We start from the raw sequence: 24,286 nt of genomic DNA on the forward strand, positions 1-24,286 counted from the left end.
AAACATGTTACCAGGTGTTGGTCCAGAACAGCATTACCTGGCTCAGGCTCATCTCTTTATTTGGGAAAGAGGCCAATACACATACAGCCATTATATTGATGTATAGAAAACAAATAATTGCCACTGAACACCACTAAATGCTCTTCTTGTCATTATTATCATCTCTTACGACACCAATGGAATCTTGTAGTACCTCGCGCCGGCATGAGGAACAATATGACGCATGGACGAGATGACTGCATTTTCCATTCAAACAAATGTTTGTACGTACATCATAATCAGAAAGTTCCTCTACGCAAGCTATTCCACCAATGGTGTATAACTTGCCGATTCATAGCATATGGTCCCAAATGACTCATGTGATGATGCTCTGAACCCTCTTAGGAGATCTCAAAATGACAATGCAGAGAGATACATCTTTGTTTGAGGATTTCTGTCACCTGGCTCTCTTTCCATTTGATTGGTCATTCCAATCTGATGGCATGTTTGGGTATACAAATCAAGGAATGCAAAAAGCATCCTTCATGTCATTTAAAATTTGAGCCGGAATACCACACGGAGACAACCTCGCACCTTACCTGTTTACCATAGTGCTTGATTACAGACTCAGAAAAGCTATCAAAGGCAAGGCATAGGAATTAAGGTTCCAAATAGAATGAAGAAAAAGTAGAAGAGTCAAACTTCAGGTTGTTATTGATCTTGACTTTGCCAATGACGTAATGTTATCAGAAGAAATTGAGCAAGTGCGAAAACGTCTCTGGAGAGTCGAAAGAAGCACCGGTAAAATAGGGCCAACAATTAATGCTAATAGAACAAAAGTGATGGCATTGAACCAGCCGAGACAGTTCTCTATCATAATCAAATAATGGAATAAAACAAGACAGTAAATGACCTCAACTATCTTTTTTTTTTAAATACAAAGTCAAGGCTCATGAAAGAGCTAGAACACAGAACGGATCAGGAAGCAACATAGTAAAAGGAACAGCAGAAAGAGAAGGGAGGAAATGCCAATAGCAGGGCCGAGAGAGAAAATTGATGGAGATGGACGAACAAGGGATGTGGGTAACGATGAGGGGCAGGGGAGAACGCAAGGGATGGACAAGATAGATAGAGGAGCAACTTATGGGGGCAGTGTGAGTGGTGGTTTAACTGGTGAAGAAAAGATCTTGCTTTTGAATTGGGAATGATCTTAGATGGTGGTGAACAGCTGCCTTGAAGAGCTGGTGGAAAGAATGAGATTGAAGAGAATGTGGAAGTCGGTTCCACAGGTGGTAAAAAGAGGAACAAATGAGTGGAGGTGAGCAGTAATTCTGGATTCTGGAAGCCTCACTAGAAGAAGCTTCCTGCGAGACCACGTGCACCCTGCAGACACTTGTTGGGGGAAGGGGGGAACAAAGCACGGAAACACAACCACTCAGGATTTTGGTTATTCAGTTAACACAACTCAGGATATTGGTTCCTCAGTTAATACAACTGCTCAGGATGACAAACAAAGGAAAGTTGCCACATGGAGAGCTTGCCACAAACTTTCAAGAATATGGAAGTCGACAATCGCTTGGCGGATCAAGGAACAACAGTTTCCAAGTATTGTTGAAGCATGGACCATCACCGCGACCATGGAAACAGTCGAGTCTGGTCTGTAGAGGTTCATGGCAACAGTTCAGTCTGTCCTGCTTTATGGAAGTGAAGCATGAACCCTCACTGTGACCCACAAGAAGGGACTTGATGGATGCCAGACTCAACTTCTTCGTTCAGCTCAATTGTTTGCTTTCAGGGTTGTTGGTTAAAATTGAAAGACGACATCTCAGGATTGCTGTGCACTGCTGCTCCTGAAAAAAAATGAATTAGTTTCCAATCTTATACTCTGGACACCAAAACATGGATGCCCAAAGTGGGGCAGACGATCTGTCAACTACATCAACATGCTGAAGTCGGATATGTGCCTGGAGAGAGAGGAACTGCACACAATTGAGAAGAATGGAAGCTGAGCATCAATGTAATCTGAGTTTGGCAAAAGAGGAGACTTAAGAAGAAGAAGTTTTGTCATTTTTTTTTGCCTTTGCATAAAGCTTGAGGTCTAAGACTGAAGCTCAAAAATGGTTTTCGTTTGGCAATTAGTTTGGTCACATCTCCCCCCTCCTTCCCTCACTCTTTCCTTCTCCTCTCTTTTCTCCATTCTCTCTCCTCCCTCATATATATACACAACATCTGATGACTGGTTGCATCGTATCTTGGACATGGCTGTTGTGGTTCTTCCACTTCCTCAGATTGCCACAGGGATATGGAATCTGTCCTTGTTCCGGGTATATGATGGCCTTCATCGACGGGTATATACCATATGACGGGTATATGATGGCCTAACTCTTTGTGAACGACATAAGCGAGTTGCTAGCAGAGGACGGCCAGCTTAACATCAATAGTTACATGCAACAAAGCGAATCCTGATAGTATGTGGTTTCCTGTGATCACAGTGAATGCTTCAAATGTTCAGTGATTAAAATATAGCAGGAAATGGATATGGAGGTTCTAGCTGGACCACACCTGCCATCAGCAGAGGATATACCATACCAAATAGTGTTTTTACAGACATTTTAGCAAGATTACAGCTCGAACAGTACTGTTTATTGATGAGAATGTAGAGTCAGCTATAAACTGTCATCCCGGTGTTTCACGGCAAGGAGATTCATTGATGTGTTTGCCGGCCCCTGGATGGATGTTAAACTGGCGTCCCTTCTGCCGGCATTAGTTGGCGGATGTTAAAGATCCCACAGTTCTCCTTCGTGAATAATAGGTGAAATATTTCCGGCACCGTGTACATATTACAAATGGCTGGGAGGCAGCGGGTTTGGGAGGTGACATGCAACTCAAAGTCCAATTGACAGTCTTAGCTATCATTTATCATCCCCCCCCACCCCCACCACCACCAAGACCCTCAAGACAGTTTAACCTATCAATGTTGTGCTTGCCATAGAGTTTGAGGAGTCGCTGTGGCATTCTCCTTTCCGAATCAGGGAGAATATTGGTCAGCGTGAAGGTGAGAAACACCTGAAGTGCATCAGAGAACCCGCCCTATAATGTGACTGCTCAGAGCAGACAAACAATGTGCAAATGGGTGTAAGTATGTGCATGCATAGCTGTCGTCTTGCCCTTGTGCAACGGGTGCCACACAATGATAGAAGCTGCCTGTGGAATGTGCCTTGCCTTCAAGAAGAATGAAAGCATCAGAAAAGCAGCTTGTGATCACTGGTCCAGGTGGTTCAAACGGGTACTTGTTCAACTTGGCACTGCATTGAGGATACACCCCAAAGGCATGCTCCTGCAATGGAGCACATCCACAAGATAAAAGGTGATTAATTCACGACAGTGACTGACCCCAATGAGCAGAGAAAGAGCGAGGTTCACATCGCATTTTCCATGACTTTTATTTTACAAGTTCCCCCATTTTAACAGCACCTCTTCACCCTGCTTCCTCCATGCAAGTGTAGCATTGCTCCATCCCTGCATAAATGGGCTGGAGGGGATGATAGGTGTGACCACGGGGAGCATGCTTCTTTCACCTTAAGCAGCTCCTCCTCCAGTCCTTCCAACTTAAACAGGAAACCATTCCCATTGGCAGAAAGCTTGGACAAAAGCAAAAATTCTGCGCCGTGTCCATAGCGTTGCAAAATGGCCAGCCTGAAAGACATGGACAAAAGACACGTTGATGCACTTCTACAATCAACGGATCACATTGCAAACCTCATATTGCCTATCCCCTATCCAATGCTTGTAACATCCTTTTCGTTCTGCGTTCCACAAGTTTACTGACACTACCTCGTCAGTCAGGCAGCAAAAGTACAGAAAAAGAACTACGGATTTTTGCTCTTTATTTCAATTCAATTTATTTCAAGCAGAGGCAAAGAACATGTCAAGTGAGAAAATAATGAAATAAATACAAGTACACATTCTTTCAAGGTCCTGAAAGCAAAAGGTGCTGATTATTAACTCCAGAGTTTGGCTGTGGGGGCAAGAATAATCGGCGAAATTAAATGGATGGGCAGGAAGCAAACAAGGTTAGCAAATCAATCCCGGCAGGCCAGAAGCTGCTCGAAAATTGATTGCTTTGATTCTGCCTTTGCTTTTGTTCCGCGGCTGCATGAAAGGAACCAGATTACAGTGCCTAAAGCAAGTCAGGGTGGACGTAGGGTGGAGAAGAGACAGAAAGAGAGAGAGACAGAAAGAGAGAGAGACAGAAAGAGAGAGAGACAGAAAGAGAGAGAGAGACAGAAAGAGAGAGACAGAGAGAGAGAGAGAGAGACAGAGACAGAGACAGAGACAGAGACAGAGACAGAGACAGAGACAGAGACAGAGACAGAGAGACAGAGAGAGAGAGAGACAGAGAGAGAGAGAGAGAGACAGAGAGAGAGAGAGAGAGAGAGAGAGAGAGAGAGAGAGAGAGAGAGAGAAGGCCGAGCCACTCATATCAAAGAGAGTTTGACAGGGATTGACTAGGCCTAGACAGCAATCATGTAGTTATCCTTTCTATACTAAATTAGTAAACAATTGTGTGCAAGTATATCATTGTTGAGGGTTTCCTGGTGGCCCTTGCTCCGTCATGAAACACGATTGGACATGTACGTTCGACTAGTACTCAATATGGGACATGGTGCTCAAGAATTCACACCACCGCAGGTGGGTCCAGGCCCGCACAGGAGAGCACAAACTAAGGCAGGATTGCTGTATCCCTCGCGAGAATAGATGCAGTTTGAGTCGTTTAACACCAAAGGGCAGTTTGAACAATCATGCTTGCTGTGGTGGAAGTGATTAATATTTAAATTGCTGCCAGGAAGCTGTTTGCACCACAAGGCAGCAACTTGCATGATTTGACATCTCTGTGAAAAAGGCACTGATCTATCGAGGTTGTGAAATCAGACCTTTTTCATATCAAACCAAACGAGTCCCGGCCTTTATAGTGCCATGGTACATTCAAACATGAGAACATCAGTGCAAAGGGAATTTCCTCCTCCTTTGGTTAAAGCATTATTTCTATGCATAAAGTAATAAAAGCATTTGCACCATGCTGAGCCGCACCATACGTTTTAACTACATCGTTCTAAAGTTAAAACAGTAAAAGGTATAAACACATCTCTTTGACTACAGCTTATGCACCGGCTGGTGGAAAACGTTGACAGACTTATAATGGATCCATTAAGGATTCATTGACGTTAACAAAAGGCACTTAAACTCAAGCACTGCAACAGTGATTTACAAGGCTTCAAAATCCGTGGGTGAGCGTCATTGCACGGAGGAAATAAATAAATAAATAAATAAAATAAAATAAAATAAAATAAAATAAAATAAATCAAACAAACAAACAAACATTCACTGAGAAATCATCCACTTCGTGAAAATGGTTGTCACACTTTTAAACCATTGGGTCCATCGATTGGGATGAGGGGGAATCGGACGTACAACGTGGAATGTTCTCGTATACGCGGACAATGTGCAGAGACTTCGAGATTTGAGTATCGTAATTATAAAGTGACTAATTAATTAAATCTTCTTATCCAGTATTATATACAGAGGCACAAAAAAGAAAAAAAAAATCACAATCTAAACTACAAAGCATCGAAAAGTGCAAAGCCCGTCTGTGCCCCCCACCACGCTTTGTATTCGAACTAAACTTGGTGAAAGCGACGGTTAAAAAAAAATTGTACATTATATTAGTTTGTGTTGTCCATATTCTCCTGATAAAAGTTTGTTGAAGATTTGATGGCAAAAGCTCAAACGGTGAACATGTTATGGCCTCATTCATTTCACGACGAGGCAGTGCCGAGTGAGCGAGTTGGTAAGGTGAAGTGAATGAGGAGGTATTACATACGCAGTTCAGTCACGTACACCGTCCCACACTACGTAGTGTTAAAATTCACTGGCCAAAAAAAAAGAAGTGTGTGTGTGTGTGTGTGTGTGTGTGTGTGTGTGTGTGTGTGTGTGTGTGTGTGTGTGTGTGTGTGTGTGTGTGTGTGTGTGTGTGTGTGTGTGTCAATAGTTGTTATCTCCACTTGCGAGTTTCAGGAGATGGAACAAAGTCCTCTTATGACTCAAAGTATCCATCTCTGCTTCGTTAAGGGATCACGGATCATGGACCAAGCTGTTCAACTTCTGTTGTTCTCAGAGAGAATGTGTGTGTGTTTGTTCATTCAGTCACCTGTGCTATCCCACAATGCAGTGCACAGTTCACTCTGCAAAACACAACAAAATATATATCCTATTCTCCTTTGTAATAACTGGTCGATGTATCAAAGCACAAAGTGTGCGCCCCGCATTGTCGTGCGGCGCCTGGTGTGATTTTTTAATTTTTTTTAATTTTTTACATGCTATCCTATTGTTCCCCTTTTTATGCGATCTGCTTTCATTTAGGATGTCATTTCATTTCATGAGGAGTTTCGAGACATGCTATCTTCAAAATAAAAAATGACAAATTAAACGTTTTTGTTTGTTTGTGATGCTACTCCTCTGAGGTCCCAACGTTAATTGCGATGAAACTTCATTGGATCACTTTTTTTTTTTACCATGCTGCACCTTATGAGAGTGTTTCAACAGTTAATGTCTCACAATTCATAACTTATAAACACATAAGCCACCACCTGGGACTCTGGAGGAGGGGGTTGGGTGGAATGGGTAGGAGGAGGCAGGGGAAGGGGTGGAAGGAGACAGGGGAAGGGGTGGAAGGAGACTGGGGAAGGCGTGGAAGGAGACTGTGGAAGGGGTGGAAGGAGACTGGGGAAGGGGTGGAAGGAGACTGGGGAAGGGGTAGAAGGAGACTGGGGAAGGGGTGGAAGGAGACAGGGGAAGGAGTGGGTGGGAGGAGGGAGGGGAAGGAGTGGGTGGGAGGAGGGAGGGGAAGGGGTGGAAGGAGACTGGGGAAGGGGTGGAAGGAGACTGGGAAAGGGGTGGAAGGAGACTGAGGAAGGAGTGGAAGGAGACAGGGGAAGGGGTGGAAGGAGACAGGAGAAGGGGTGGAAGGAGACAGGGGGAAGGGTGGAAGGAGACAGGGGAAGGGGTGGAAGGAGACAGGGGAAGGGGTGGAAGGAGACAGGAGAAGGGGTGGAAGGAGACAGGGTAAGGGGTGGAAGGAGACAGGGGAAGGGGTGGAAGGAGACAGGGTAAGGGGTGCAAGGAGACAGGGTAAGGGGTGGAAGGAGACTGGAGAAGGAGTGGGTGGGAGGAGGGAGGGGAAGGAGTGGGAGGGAGGCGGGAGGGAACGAGTGGGCGGGATGAGGGAGGGGAAGGAGTGGGTGGGAGGAGGGAGGGGAAGGAGTGGGTGGGAGGAGGGAGGGGAAGGGGTGGGTGGGAGGAGGGAGGGGAAGGGGTGGGAGGAGGGAGCGGAAGGGGTGGGGGAAGGAGTGGGAGGAAGCAGGGGAAGGATTGGGAGGAGGCAGGGGAAGGAGTGGGTGGGAGGTGGGAGGGGAAGGGGTGGGAGGAGGCAGGGGAAGGGGTGGGGGGAGACAAAGGAAGCAGTGGGAGAAGGTGGGAGGAGTGGGTGGGAAGAGGGCGGGAGGAGGGCGGGATGGGGGTGGGGTGGGAAGAGGCAGAGGGTGAGGTGGGATGAGGGAGGGACCCAGCGTTGCCTGGCAACACCAGGTACCTTTGCTTTTGCTCCCCACAACTTCCTCGCTCTCCCCCCAGCTCATCCATTTATTTATTTATTTATTTTTTTGCATGATTGACGGTCCGATCTGACTGAAACTTGCCAGGAATATTGCCGGGTCTCCGCGGATGTGCTTTTCAAGGTGTGATATTAATCGGACGAGCGGTTCCCAAGTTACGACCATTTATCTGTCGACCAATGACAGGACAACACAATTCTTATTCATTTGAAATGACGTCACAATTGACGTTGGGGACCTGAGTATGTTTCCCAAGTTATGGCTATTTATGATACGGTTGGTCCAATCTAATTGAAATAATGCCCCAATCCAGTCGTCGTTTACGCACCTACGGGCCCGCCCCTATGGGCCCGTACTAGTATCTATAATTCCAGCAATGTGTGTGTGTGTGTGTGTGTGTGTGTGTGTGTGTGTGTGTGTGTGTGTGTGTGTGTGTGTCTGCCTGTCTGTCTGCGACCGCCATTTCTCGACGACCGCCGGTCCGATCGGATTGAAACTTGCCAGGAATATTGCCGGGGCCCCGCAGATGTGCCTTTTCGAGGTTGATATCGATCGGACGAGCGCTTCCCAAGTTAAGGCCATTTACCTGTCGACCAATGACAAGACACGGTGCTATAACATCACGAATGACATCACAATTAATGTTTATTTATTTATTTATTTATTTTTTGCACGATCGACGGTCCGATCTGATTGAAACTTGGCAGGAATATTGCCGGGGCACCGCCGATGTGCTTTTCAAGGTTTGATATTAATCGGATAAGCGGTTCCCAAGTTACGGCCATTTATCTGTCGACCAATGACAAGACACGGTGCTATAACATCACAAATGACGTCACAATTAATGTTTATTTATTTATTTATTATTATTTCTTTTGCACGATTGAAACTTGCCAGGAATATTGCTGGGGACCTGCGGATGTGCCTTTTCGAGGTTTGATATCAATCAGACAAGCGGTTCCCAAGTTACGGCCATTTATCTGTCGAACAATATCTGCGCGAGAGGGGGACGGGAGAGGGGGGGATGAGAGTGGGGATGAGAGAGAGGGGCGAGAGAGGAGGGGAGAGAGGAAGGGCGAGATTAGGGGGAGAGAGGGGGAGTGAGAGGGGGGTGTGAGAGAGGGGGTGGGAGTGGGGGTGAGAGAGAGGGGTGATGGAGAAGGGTGACAGAGAGGGGCGAGAGAGGAGGGGCGAGACTAGGGGTGAGAGAGGGGGGTTAGAGAGGGGGAGAGAGAGGGGGAGAGAGAGGGGGGAGAAAGGGGAGGGGAGAGAGAGGAGGAATAGAGGAGGGGTGAGACTAGGGGTGAGAGAGAGGGGGAGAGAGGGGGAGAGAGGGGGAGAGAGAGGGGGAAATAGAGGGGGTGAGAGAGGGGAGGGAGAGAGGGTGGAAAGAGGGGGTGAGAGAGAGTGGGGCGTCACAATTCAAGAGAGGGGGAGAGAGGAGGGGGCGAGAGAGGGGGTGAGAGTGGGGGCGAGAGAGGAGGGGGGAGAGAGGAGGGGCGAGACTAGGGGGGAGCGAGGGGGGCGAGAGAGAGGGGGCATCACAATTCTTCTTCATTTGATATGACGTCACAATTGACGCTGGAGACCTGAATATGTTTCCCAGGTGTTTCCCAAGTTATGGCCATTTATGATACGGTTGGTCCAATCTAATTGAAATAATGCCCCAATCCAGTCATCGTTTACGCACCTATGGGCCGGCCCATACGGGCCCGTACTTGTATATTTAATTCTAGCAACTGGATCCTGATCTTCATCAAAACCTAATCAATTTGTCCTTGTCACACACCCAACATGTCTACCAGGTTTCGTCCGAATTCGTCCATAATTTTAAATATCCTGCTCAGACAGATGAACAGACAAACGAGTGAAAACATTACCTCCGTCTACCTTCGGTGATAGAGGTAATGATTTAAACTTCAAGTTTCTCCTGAATATAGAAAAGCAGGACCACGGGTCCTGGAATATTCCAGGGTCCTCGGTACTGCTTTTCCGTATCGAAGGAAGCGAAGGATAGCACAAAACGATGAATGTTTGTACGGGAGTAAAATGGATGAATGACTATTCACCCTGGTAAAAACGAATGAAGAGCTATAATAACCTTATCGCCCAGGAACATGACTACACGCTAACACAAAAAGAGAAATGCTGATCTTTCGTTCAGAAAAAAGAGAAAGTTAGATTAGAAAATTAGAAAAGAGAAAGTCGAAACGAACCAAGTCCATATAGCTGGGTCATCCGGCCATTCAGGTCACACATCAAGCGAAGTTCAAGTCTTTTCGGGTGGCAAGGAAAGGAGTTTTTGGATTGCAATGATGGTGGCGAAGACCCCGTGCCCAAGGCCCTACCAAAAAGGAGGCACGTCGGTCTGATCAGTTATGTTGTGCTTCAAAGTGAGACCCATCATCGGATGGTCTGACAGCTTTCATGATGTGAACATCAGCCTGGGGTGGTACTGGTCCATCTTATTGCTATTTCCTTGTCCTTTCTAATCAGAATAAGTGTGCTGGTAATTTATCCAGGCACCGTTGTGACGTCACAGAGGAAGCAAACAGTTAAAAAAAAACTAAGGGAAGGTGAGTGCTCCATCACGAATGGAATCTTCAGTGAGAAGATCGAGTGGTGTAGGCCTGGAACCTTGTTGTTGTCGGACCCTGGAGCCAAGGTTGTATCGAAATATAAATCGATTAAACTTTCACGGTGACTGGGAGACAATATATCGGAGTTCTCAAGCGACTACCTGGTAGACAGACAATCCACCATGTACAAGGACATGGAAATGGATGATCCCCCCCAGTGTACCTAACTCAAACTCGACTGAACCCTGGTCAGCTGGCACGACCTTGAATCCTCCATCTGATTCGGTCAAGCAGTCCGAACAATCCTTCAGCTCAATGCTGATGATAATTATTATTTATGATTGTAGTTATAAGTTCTGCAGCATGCCAGAACAGCATGTGTCACTGCAGCTGGAGAGAGAGAGAGACAGGCAGCCATTTTCTGATTAGTCAATCAGTGCTGCCCCCAGTGTGGAGACCAATCAGCAAACCCTTTCAGCACATCGTCCACTCTTTGTTCGGTTCCCTCGCTCTCCCTTTATGCCATCCTTAGGCGATTTACTATCCCAGGATAATGTGTATTTCGTGTACCCTCATTCACAGCTTGACCGTGGTTATTCACACATTGGCAATAATAATCTCACACTCACCACTAAGCTGTCTAGCCTTGGTATGAATCCTGATTGAGCTATAAACTGTCATTCTGGTGTTTCATCAATATGTGTGCAGTCCCTCGGATGGATGTTAAATGGGATTCCCATCTGCTGGCATTAGTCGGTGGATGGTAAATATCCAGTGGTGTCCTTCACGAAGAGTCGGCGAGCTCTCGCCAGCATCATGGCCAAATTCTAAATTCCTGCCGTAACCCACAGATGGCACTGAATCGGCGGTACCGTTGGTCCAGACTGGACGAAGGGGTGCCAGGTTACCAAATCGAGGGTTTGACTTTGTAGAGATGGTCGTAGAAGAAATTTGGAATCTGTTCAGGGTATTACAAGGAAATTAGACACAGGTGGAGGCCATTCGGCCCATCATGCCTGTGCCATATCAACACCACAACAATTTATCAACACAAGATTAAAAATTTTAAAATACAAATGTTTTTTTTCCTTTTTTCAGGGGGGGGCATGGGTTTGGGTAAAATAAAATAAAAACATCATCAACCACACAATACAACTTAACGAGACACCCCAGAAACAGCACTCCGTACACATAAACCCAATCACCCATCAATGCTCAAACTACCTAAAAATACTGCCAACATCCCTCCACCCCTCTATCTCCAAAACTTCCAGGTACCTATCTAATTCCAATTTAAACTGTGTGCCGTCACACAATGGCCTGTTGTTTCTGAAAGAGATCTTTAACCTCCATCGAGCAACCAATACTCACAGATAAGTCTCTGGCTTAAGGTCCCATCCAAGGGCAACATTGCCTGTGAAGTACCAATCTGATAGCTCATAGTTGCATCGGGAATCGAACCCAGACCTGACAGCTAAAAGTGTGCTCCCTCAGAAGCATCATCATCATCATGGTTTACAATCCATAAGCTCATTTTGCTCCTAACAACACTTAAGATATATAACCCGAATTGAGCTTACCCCCCCCCCCAATCTTCCCCAGTATATAATTAGCGAAACCTCAATCCCATTTAGAGTTTAATTTATTTCCGTAATGACTTCAGTTAGTGAGTTTGCTATAAGCCATGATTGGCAATGCTTGTTTCAATTCGGCAATGAGATACTCGATTGGAAACAAATATACACATATAAATGACCCTCATAAAAGGTGCTTATGATGCTGGGATGTGGGGGAAGTGTGTGGGGGAAGGGGAGATTGGGAAGAGAAGAGGGGGCAAGTGGAGGGTCCGCTGGTTAAAAGGCACGAAATTGTGGCGAACTTGGTGCATTTTTCATTAGCGAACCGAAAATTGCTTCGATTTGCTAGAATTAAGCCATGTAAATAGGTAATGGCTCGAGCGACCGTGCGCCCTCATTTCTTCATTTCCACAAACGTTCACGCCTTGGTGACTGCGCTGACCATCACGTACAAACCGTGTCCGTCCTGAAACGTTCTCTCCGAGGTCCGATCATTGCTCCAGGTAGACGTCTTGTCCGTCCTGAAATGGGTTCAATTTCAACGTCTGAGCATTCCTCGAGGCAGACATGGTGTTCATCTTGAAATGCGCTCATTTATACGGTCCTACCACTCCTACAGGCAGAGGAAATCGAAATTCGTTTGAGTTACTGACAAAACTACCAGTTTAGGATCAAAATTTGTCCTAAATACGTCTCGACTTGTTCATCCAATAGTTAAGGTTTAACCATAATCCTAAAAATCAAGAATGAGTGGTTCAATTTTGGGATATATTTGTGCGCAAAAACGACACACACAAACAAACACACACACACACACACACACACACACACACACACACACACACACACACACACACACACACACACACACACACACACACTGACATACAACAAAAGGACTCGGCAGGGTTGTACGTGGAATGTAATTGAGCCCAAACGCTGGTTCCCCAATGAGAGACGAAGCGCAATAACTGCACTGGATCGCATTACGCGGAGACGTCAATTGCGTTTGGCAGTCAAGCCTTGGCCTAATGAGAGACGTAGCGACGTGGCGGGTGCACTGTGCCATTGATCCCCCTGGCATGGCCCGCACGCCATTGCCCCTCCCAAGGACCTCTCGCTGCATGTTTTAATTAGAACCAGGAGGTTCGCGGTGCGGCCGGGGATCGTGCCAATAAAGTGTGCCTGTCCATCTCCTCTCGTGAAACAAAATCATCATTATGACAACATGGAGAACAATCATAATTACAATCATAGCAATCACGTCAAAGATGCAACAATTTTACAAGTATTCCACTTACACCACACAAAAAGGGGGACATCATGCACTACAGACTGTCATTAAATGGAAAGTAAAACGATAAATGGCTTTTTGACATCCTATTCATAAGTAAAACATCAGTTCCTTAAACCATTATGATTCCAATTGAAACCGGTAAAGAAAGATGAGAAAATTAATGATGGTGCTGCAGAAAACACCCGAGGAGATGTTTGTATGTACGGTACTTACTAAAATCGTTTTCAAGAGATTCTCCTGGAGGACCCAACAAGTGTGTCAGGTCAGGCCAGATTAGATCTGTGACTTGCTACAGGTATCATGTAAACCTGTACTAACCTGTTCCATGGTCGGGTTGTTGGCGACTAAACCGTCTCCCCCACCAGGTTTTCTGGTGAGGAGGGTGTTTGGATATGGACACCCAGCAGGATTAAAAACAAAACCTGTCAAAGGGCGGAGGAGCTCCTTGTGAGCCAACGGCCATCCATATCTAGTGCCCAACTGTGTCTGCGGATGTCCTCCTGCAGTTGGGTTACTTCTTATTAGGAGGTTGGTGGCAGGATTTGCACTCCGGCCACCGTAAAATCCTTCATTCCGCAAAACCCAAAAAAGCAAAGAAATCTGAAAACTCACTCTGTGAGAGTACCTCCTGTGCAGCTTCCCTTCGCAGGGCAGCTCACCGGATGATGGGATTGGGGCAAAGCCTTCGGGACCCCCAATCTTTGATGATAGGAGGGAAATCATGTGATAGCATTCCCAGGTCAGATTGCGGGAGAGTGTGTGGGAGTAGTGCTGAGATATCGTCCACCAGACGGTGGTCTCCTTGGGTTAACCTGAGGTGGTCCCTTCGGTTGGGTGCCTGGAATGTCCTATCGCAAAGAGAGGATGATCACCTGTGTCTGTTATCATCTGAGCTCAAGCGTTTGGACATCAGTATTGCAGCACTCTCTGAGGTTCGGAGACCAGATTGCGGCAAGATCATGGTGGGAGGTTACACCTACTATTGGTCTGGTCGCGCTGATGGTTACCATTCCCAAGGAGTTGCTGTAGCTGTGTCCAATAAGCTGACTCCAATGATAATTGAGGTAACACTGGTCAACGAGCATATTATGAGACTAAGGATTCGTCACTCCTTCGGTTTCATTTCCCTGGTCTCTGTTTATGCTCTGAGTGAGGCAAGTGACCTCACCGTGAAGGATGCATTCTACGCTATGCTCACGTCTGTGGTTGATCAGTGCCCCAGACGAGATAAACTTCTAGTCTTGGGGGATTTGAATGCATCGGCTGGAACTGATAGTGATGGTTATGAGACGTGTGTTAGTCACCATGGGTCAGGAACTATGAACCAGAATAGCACCAAGTTCCTTGACTTTGCAAGAGGTCATGGACTTAGGGTGGCCGGTTCATGGTTTCAGCGCCCACAAGATCATCGCTGGACTTGGTATTCCAACACTGGCGGTGTGGCAAAGGAGATTGACCATGTCCTCGTTGATGGTCGCTGGAGGATGATCCAGAACTGCAGGGTCTACCGGAGTGCTCAGTTCCTCAATTCCGACCACCGGCTTGTTGTAGCAACTCTGAAGTTGCACCTTAAATCCAGGAGAATGGTAACATCTCAGCCTAGGCTGGATGTTGGCAAACTCAAGGATGAGAGGGGAGCTAAGAAGTTTGTGAACAGGCTGAGTGGAGATTTGAGGAGTCTGGGTGCTTTGGGAGGTCCTGAAGAGACGTGGAGTGCCTTCAAAACCACCGTCCTTGATGTTGCCGGTGGATGTTTTGGAACTCACCATAGGGCAAAGAAGAATTTTGTCTCTCAAGGGACACTGGATACCATTGACCAGAGTCGCAGGGCCAGGCAGAATGGCAGAGCTGAGCTTTTCAGGGAGCTGAGGAGTAAAACTGTATATGCGCTAAGGGAGGACAAGGAGGCCTATGTGCGAGGAATCTGTGAGGGGGTAGAGCATCACCTGTGGTCAAGGGATTCTCATCCTGCTGACAGGGGACTTCACGCATTACGTTCATCCAAGCCCATCCCTCGGTATACTGCAGTGAGAGCAGAGAATGGTAAGCTCTTGACAGAGGAGTCCGAAGTGAAGGCTCGCTGGGCCGGTTACTTTGAATGGTTGTACCAGGCTGTTCCACCAGCTGTCGAGTTGGACATCAGGGGTGTTACAATCCTTGTTGCTGACCCTCCAATCAACTGTGGTCCACCTTCGCCTGTGGAAATACAGGCTGCGGTGAACCGGATGAAATGAGGTAAAGCTCCAGGGATCTATAGAATCCATGCTGAACTTCTCAAGGCTGGTGGAAATGCTGCAATTGTGTCGTTGCATGCAGTTTTGTGCTCTGCTTGTAACACAGGCATCATCCCACCTGACGGGAAGAGGGGCCTTGCTGTCACTCTCTGGAAATGGAAGGGTGATCGCCAAGACTGCAACAACTACCGAGGGGTCACGCTGCTCTCAGTGCCGGGCAAGGTCTTTGCTCAGATAATTATTGATAGGGTTCGCCACCATCTGCTTGATCACCAGCAGAAAGAGCAGTTAAGCATTACACCAAAGAGGTCAACGATTGCTCTTCAGATCCTCACCGAACGCAGACAAGAGTTTTGGCAGGGGCTGCTTGCAGCTTATGTTGATCTCTGTAAAGCGTTCGATTCAATGAATCTGGATGCCCTCTAGAGGATTCTTGGTCTTCATGGGGTGCCACCAAAACGGATCGATCTGATGTCTGAACTCTACTCTGGTACGGAGAATGCTGTGAGATGTGGTGGTACCATCTCTGACTTATTTCCAGTTGTTACTGGAGTTCATCAGGGGGTGTGTACTGGCCCCCACACTTTTCAGCACTTGTATGGACTGGATTCTAGGGAGGATGTCGGAGAGATCAAGCTGCGGTGCATCATTTGGGAATGTCAAGATCTCTGAGTTGATTTTGCAGATGATGCAGTCATCTTTGCGGAGACTTTAGATATCATTTTGGAGGTCCTCGAGGTGCTGAATGAGGAGCCAGAGCCACTGGGATTACGAATTTCCTGGGTCAAAACTAAGATCCAGGATTTCAATTACATCTTGGATGCTGCTGGCCTGTCTGTGCCTGTTTGTGGTGAGGATATTGAGGTCATGGAGAGATTCACTTACCTCGGTAGTGATATTCATGTCTCTGCTGGCTGTGAGTCAGAGGTCAATAGATGTCTGGGTCGGGCCTGGGGATTCATGGGTTCACTGGATCATGGGTTGTGGTGCTGCCGGTACTTGTGCGTGAGGACAAAAGTCTGAGTCTTCAGGTCCTTGGTGCTTCCAGTCTTGCTCTATGGATGTGAGACTTGGACTCTGACCAAGGATCTGAAATGGAGACTTAATTCCTTTGGTACCAGTCTCTTCGGAAAATCCTTGGCTATTGCTGGTTGGACTTTGTGTCCAACGAGCGGTTGCTGAGAGAGACTCAAATGAGATTTGTTACCTGCATAATCCATGAGCGTCAGCTGCGGCTGTATGGGCATGTGGCTCGTTTTCCTGACGCTGATCCTGCTCACCAGATTCTCTCAGTGAGGGAGTCTCATGAGTGGAGGAGGCCAATGGGCCGACCATGTTCCTCGTGGTTGCAGCAGGTTGATTGGCATCTCAAGGAGATGGGGTTTAGCCAGGCATCTGCCTGGGGGATAGCCAGACGGAGGCCCCGGGAGTACCAGTGGAAAGTGGACACAGCGACGCGCTGCTCTGGCACATGCTCCCATACCTGACCTGACCTGATCTTCCAATGATCTCAGGAACTGGCGGACCACACATCCACCATTTCAGGTCACATGTCCTTTCAGAAAGAGGATGTTAAACTTGCGACCCAACAATTTCGCTGCAAGCATGTATGGAGCAAATCTGGAGGAGTTTGTGTTCCGAGCAGGACCACCTCTGTTGTTGAAATCCGCAGTCGTGTCTCCACCACCAAGAGTTAATTCTCTTTGACAACTACCCCCCCCGGACACCCCTCCGGCCCCCCTCCTTAAAAAAGGACTGACACGGATGTTGAGAAGTGATTGTTTGAAGCGTCGGACAATAGCCTTTGATCGTGTTTGACGGAATAACATCTCAAACAGAAGTGCCCTTAGTCGAAGCTTATCTTTTCCTCATTTTACCGATATTGTGGAGACTGCACTTTGGACTCTGTCTCTGAATAATCTTATAGATGAAGTTTCATCAGTTTTAAAAACAAAATCTGATTTTAGAATGTTGCTTTCTTCGAGATGATTCGTGCTGTTCATTGAAAACTACACATGGTCCATTCGAGCGAATGTATTATTACATTCAATCAAAGGAGAGTTTAGACAATTTAAAGGTGTTTCTTCCAAAAGTAGTGTAAGGCAATGCAAGAGTTTCGTTTGATACATTCTCGAAGGTTCATCATGGAGGAGTTTTATACAAAGAAAATAACATAACATATCAAAGTACTTTCCCGAAAGTAATGTACATCATGAGATATCAATGAACCTTTACATAAACAACAAGGAAAAAAGCAATCAGAGATTGCACACCTTCACCAGGACTTCTTATAAGTGGTGTATTTTTTTTAAATAAGTTTGAGCGTAAATCCAATATGGTTGCCAAACCATGTGACCTATGGAATCATATGTGTGAACCTTTTTGTTCATCATGGACAGGCGGTCATATGTGTAAAGTTTCACCTCGATTTGTCCAGCCACTTCAGAGAAGAAGATTTTTGAAGGTTTTTCTTAAAAAAAAACAGAAAAAACAATATGGCTGCGGAATCACGTGATCGATGACGTCATTAATTTTTTTTTCTGTGGACCATTTTATCCTTCGATGACCCTCAAAAATTTTCATGCCGATCGGATGTGGCATTCTACATTTGCAATTATGACGTCACAGCGAGGGTCCGTATGATGTCATAAAAAATCCCACTCATTCCCCATGAGGAGTACTTGCTGTGTGCCAAGTTCCAATTTTTTCCTTGGTGCAATTTCAGAGAAAGATATGAATACACTTTCCATAAACACGATCAACAAGAGATATAGACCATGGGACAGAGCAAACATCGGTCCACCAGAGGAGGCAGACCTTCTGGCTGTCAATTTGTTTGAAGGGTCCAGAGGAGTACATTAAAACATTAAAACATGATAATCTTTCCCAATGAGTAGCTTAACCAATGTTCGTGACGCCTCATATTTTTGGGCACTTACGTGACATGTTGATTTTCGACTCTGGAAGCATTGTCTCAGGTATTTACTTGTTCCTGTTTGAACATGGCCACAGTTCGAAACGGGGGCTAATGGATTTGGTCTCGATTTTCGTGTACATGCGTGCGTGCATCCACGACCACATCTCAGACATGCACGGACCGATTTTATTTGTATTGGCACAAAGACAACGCATGATGGTATACGTATGCACATCATTTTGTTTCGCAATGCCAGGTGTCACCAATTTGGAGTCAGACCAGGTCACTCTGTCTTGGACATGCTGCTTCTGTTCTCCCATTAATGGATCGGGCCCCTCAAAGTCAGACATGAGATCAAAGGGCTGTCCCTGCCACGGCCCTCTCTCTCTCTCTCGACATATCTCGAGCATTCAATACAGTCTGGCACCCTGTCTTGCTCTCCGAAACTCTCTGCCTATGGCATCCTGGCAAAGTCCACACGTTGCTCACTGACTTACTTGCCAACATGCGGCTCTCACCGGGATCCGGAGTAACCCATGGCAGTGTTCTGGGTCACTCATATTCCAAATCTTCATCAATGATCTCTCAAACTCTCTGGAAAATCCTCTTTATCTTTGTTGATGACTCCACCCTCTGACCCAACATCCCTCATCCTTAAGGTGGGCAGGCAGCAACCTTTTCCCTCTGTGCAGACCTTGATCGACTCATGAGCTGGTAAAACACTTGGAATATGTTTTTCAATCCTGACAAAACTCACACTCACACTATCACTCCATCTCTCTGAAAGGACCATCTGGTAGCAAACCCTCCAATCTACTTTCATAACAATCCTCTCGAAAAAGTTCAGTCACTAAAACTTTTAGCCCTCACTATCAGCCGTGATCTTTCTCAGGCAAACTACACTTCTAAGTTAGCCTCCAAAGCCAGTCCCGACTGGACATCCTCCGTTTGCAAAGTCCTTCCTTGGCACACCTGAACTCTTGTCCACCTACAGGGTCATCATTCTCAGCTCCATGGAGGACTGCTCTCCTCTCTAGGCTGATGCCCCTGCCTCACACCTTGTTAAGCTTAACACTGTGGAAACCAAAGCCTTCAAGATCATTGGAATCCTAAAATGATGAAGCTGAGTCGATGACCTATCACTTTCACATGACAGATAAGTCGTTGGTCTCTCTGTCTTCTACCACCTCTTTTCTGATGTTGCACCCTCTGGTCTTTCCATGCTCTGCCCCTCTGCCCTCAGGTATCTGCAGGGAGCACACTGTCTGCTAGCAACCCCTTTCTGATAAAATTCCCAAAATCCAGAATAACTGGTCAACTCCACTAATTCGTTCTTCTTTTTTTCCCACCTGTGGAACCAACTTACAGATCCTCTTCAATCTTATTCTTCCCACCAGGTCTTCAAAACAGGTGTTCAGCACCATCTCAAACCATCCTTAATGTGACACCCCTCCCCCTTTTTCTGCTGTTCCTTTTGTACTGTTACATCCTGATCTGTTCTTTGTTCTCGCTACTCCACGAGCCTCGACTTCATATAAAAAATATGTACCTGACTTGCAAGATGCATAGATCTGTCAACCAAAGTTACAGGTCAAATACAATCAAACTGCACATTCAATAACTTAACCAAAATGTTTTCTCGAAAATGTGATTCTGCAATCGGAGGAGGACATCTGCTCAACAATCCACAATGTTCAATGATTGTGCAGATTGCTTGCAAATCGTGGCCCGAGCTCGCAGCGCAGAACATTTATGCACACTTGAGGCCGCATTTATGTGCACTCGAAGTCTGGTTCTTTGCAAGCAAAAATCATTCGTGCAAGTGCTCTGCTTGTTTTGATGCAACTGCAGCATTGTGGGGGACTTGGGTTATCCTGTCCTCTCATCGCCGTGCAGCTATGACATACACCTGGACCCCAACATTCGCGGTTCCAACATTCGTGGGTTCTGCATATTCGTGGTTGATAATTTGTGACATGTTCCGACATTTGGGGGAAATTGCCCCACATCTTCATGGTTTTCACAGCGATTTTTTTTTTCACGAGCCGCAAGGACAACACAGTTCTAAACGAGAAGGACACTCGGTAGAGCACATCCCTCTGCCACACAATGCCTGATCCACGAGAACATATCGGGCCCAATATATTTATGAAATATCATGTTATTCAGTACTATATCATTTTGGCCCGATCTCTCAATGGTGAAGAATCACTTTAAAAATTAAATAATTATTGTATCCAGATCCAGATTTAGATCTTCAGCAAAATCGAATCATTACGTCCTTGCGACACACTCAACCTGTCGACCAAGTTTCGTCCGAATCCGTTGAGAACTTTTTGAGATATCGTGCTATATATCGGTTAAGCACTGTATCACTGGTGAAGAATCACTTTTTAAAATCCTGGTAGTCGGATCTGGATCCAGATCTTCACCAAAATCTAATCAGTTCATCCCTATTAAACACACAACCTGACCACCAAATTTCATCCGGATCCGTCCCCAACTTTTTCAGATATCCTGTACACAGACAGACAGACAAACACAGAAAGGGGTGTAAACATAACATCCTTCACCTTCGGTGGCAAAAGTAAACATATCTTACATGAGCCACGCAGAAAGCAGCTGGATGTACGTACAGTACAATACTATACGTGCGCAAAAAACATATCTTCCACGAGCCGTGAACATGACCTGCTTCCTGTACGTGTACTGTAGTTTTGCGGGATAAACATAGTTTTGCGGGATGTCTCACCAGTGTAACACATCATTCCCTGCGAAGTCATTCTCCATGAGTTACTTACAGAATTAAAACACTAACAGCATCTATTGATGAATCCAGTAATTACCAGGTCGCCACAAACAGACATTACACAATGGAAACATTCAGCACATCTTTGTGTATATCACCATCTTGCTACAAACAGCACCACCTGAGCTGTTCCATTTTAAAAACGCTCAGCATAATCTGCCTGCAGAAAGGAAAGACATCATGTCCTGTGAGTTAAAGAATGGAAACGTTCAGCATATCTATTGGTGTAATTAGCATCGAGCTACATATAGACTAATTACACAATAACATCACTCACCACATCTACTATCAGCTGCTGAATACAGCATCACCCATAAAAATCACCCAAAAACAATGCGCAGACTACTCACCACATCCTGGATCACAATCATTCTCGTCGCGTTGCTCTGACAGGTGTGTTGCCTCTCGCTCTGTTCTTCCAAAATGGCTCCCAAGGATCGAGGACAACACTCAGAAGGGTATGCCTCGAAGCGGACCACTGACACGGGAGAAGGCGGAGCTCCTGCATGACCATCTCTCTGGTGCAGGTGGTGCAAGCACAGGCACGGCAGGTACAAGCGGCACCTCCAGCCCTGAAGAAAAAAAACACAAGCAGATGCTACCCGTGTACTGGAGGTCAAACAGGAAGGCGTCGGTGACATCTGAACTTTTAATGGAATGGATCCATATATGTTTAGTTCCTTAGGTCGAGAGGTACCTGTCAGGAAAGAACCTTTCATTCAAGGTACTCCTGCTGCTTGACGACACTCCTGGCCACCCCACAGACCTGAACGGCGCTCCCCCTAATGTTGAGGTCATGTTCCTGCTGATGAACACCACCTCCCTTATCCAGCCACTTGATCAGGGGGTAATACCAACTTTTAAGACGTATTACACTCGGCACACCTCATCTTTATCATTTTGCAAAGTTACGGGTGCTGTGTTTGTTTAATGAAAAATTGAAACAGTACATGTTGTTTTTTTGTTTCACAGTATGGTTAAGAGACTTTAAAATGCATTCTTCAATAAGTTGGAAACGGTACCTGGTGTTGTCGTTTTTAGATCCTCTTGCAGGATCTCTAAGTCTTACTCACGTTGTTGTTCTTCATCTTCTTCTTGTGGACTTTTTTGTTTCACAACCTACAGTTTTCATCGAAACTTCCTGAAACTTGGCATATATATGTAAAAATACCCTGTGCAGACAGTAACCATCTCCGATTTTGAAAATTCCTCCTAGAAAAAAAAAGTTATGACGTCAAAATATCTCCGCTAATGGAAATCGCGGAAAAATTATTTCCGAAACTAGGCAAGCTTTTTGAATTGTGTTTGCGGGAATCGAACAGAGCATTAGCAGAGATGAATTACCGCACATATGGTACATCACTATGACGTCATATCAATTTTTATGACGTCATTCCTATTTTTTTGACATTTTTTGTTTCACAACCCAGAGTTTTAATCAGATCTTCGTGAAACTTGCCATGTATATGCAGAAAGCCCACGCGCAAGCAGTAACCATCTCCGATTTTGGAAATTCTTCCAAGAAAAAAAAGTTGACATCATAATATCGCCGCTAATGTAAATTGCTTATACCATTATCTCCAAAACTAGGCTAGCTGTTTGAATTTTGTTTGTGGAAATCAAGCCAGGCATTAGCACAGAGAATTTATCGCAAACCTGATACATCACAATGACGTCATATTCGTTTTTATGACGTCATCATTAAGAGGACGAGGATCTTAGCTCATTTGAGCTTGTTTATTTTCTTTTCTTTGTAAGCATCTTTAATGAAACTGTAATCATGCATTAATTGTCAAAAACATTTTAAACTTTAAAAACTTCCCCCTTTGAACCAGGAACCGCCGCGAACCGATAACGTTATCCCCCTTCTCCCCATTGTACCAATTCCCCGACTTTGGTGGTGTCACCATTTGCGGCCTTTTTTCAGGAATCAGGAACCACCGCGAACCAATAACATTATCCCGCTTGTCTACATTGTAAGAATGACAAACACTCGCGGATTTTACTCTGACATTCGCAGATTTTTTGCGGGTCGGGAAATCCCTGGAACCCATCTCCCCCCCCCCCCCAATTTCCCATTGAAACAATGCCCCCACATTTGCGGGGTTTTTTCCCAGAATGCATCCCCCACGAATTTTGGGGTCCTGGTGTACGTACTCTCACACAAATTGCGAGATCACCCTCAAATAATGGGATTTGATCCTGGAATCAAGGTATGCTTCAAGCATTATCATGATTCTGCAAAACCCTGTACTTTGATAGTCGATTTTCAGAAGTCCCGGAAGAAAATAACACCTAACAGGAGGTGGTATCTACTGATACTTTCACTTCAGGCAGTGCCATTTCTCAAGGACAACTGTTTGGATGAACCAATGAATGTGAGCATAAGAATATCCATTCAGGTAGCTTAATGAAGCACTCCTGCTGACACGACCTCAGTCAGCAGTTTGTGTTTATGTCAAACCCCGGAGGAAATGTTATGCAGAAATATGTGTACAAACACACACATATTTGCATGAGTGGTAAGTAGGAAACAAAAAGTATTGTTGAGCACATTTGGGATCTTCAATGAAGCCGAGAAAATGCTCAGTACCAGGAATATGACAAACAAGGTGTAACAGCAAACGGAATCAGAATCTTGAACGAAACCTCTCTCTGAAGTCTGGCAAAGTTCAACTACCGTTTTGAAAGGAGACGGCAATGCAAAAATTGAGACACTTGATGGGACAAATTACTACTAATACTAATACTAATACTGATACTGATACTGATACTGTTACTGCTGACATGGACATCGACTCAAAAAGGACTCGAAAACACTGTTGGGTTCCCCTTTTATGAACACCATTTTTATATACAAATTCCCAAAACTGCTGGGAACACGTCTTTATATGGCAGTTGTAAGCTAGAAACACGTTCATTAATTTTTTTTGTCGACCGGAAGACGTCATTGGAATACGTCTACATACGTCGATGTGTGTTGGGACTACATAAAGAATTGGTTCAAAGCACGTCAAACATAAGTTAGAAATAAGTTTCGCGTAAAAAAGACATTACCGCGACGTGTTTCGACTTATGAGTAGCTTATAAGTAGCCTTTGTGGACGTGTGTAAGCGTCCACATATCGTGTGTAAAACTTATCCCCATCGCATGCGCAACGTGTGTCATACGTCGAGTACGTCCAAAAATTTTGAACATGTTTAAAATTTCTTGACGTACTCTAC

General features: G+C 45.5%; 1 long non-coding RNA gene across 1 annotated transcript; it reads right to left on the minus strand.

Moving 5' to 3' along the window:
* On the minus strand, positions 1-21,628 carry LOC147024058 (uncharacterized). The gene is made up of 3 exons (XR_015060522.1): positions 21,413-21,628; positions 3,454-3,675; positions 1-3,316 (listed from the first exon to the last, which is right to left on the minus strand). It is a non-coding gene; the product is annotated as an uncharacterized LOC147024058 (long non-coding RNA).
* Between the last annotated feature and the right edge of the window lie 2,658 nt (positions 21,629-24,286).

This window comes from Eptatretus burgeri, chromosome 7, assembly GCF_056783735.1.
Source record: "Eptatretus burgeri isolate ZD-2024b chromosome 7, Ebu_testis_v1, whole genome shotgun sequence".
Taxonomy (NCBI): Eukaryota; Metazoa; Chordata; class Myxini; order Myxiniformes; family Myxinidae; genus Eptatretus; species Eptatretus burgeri.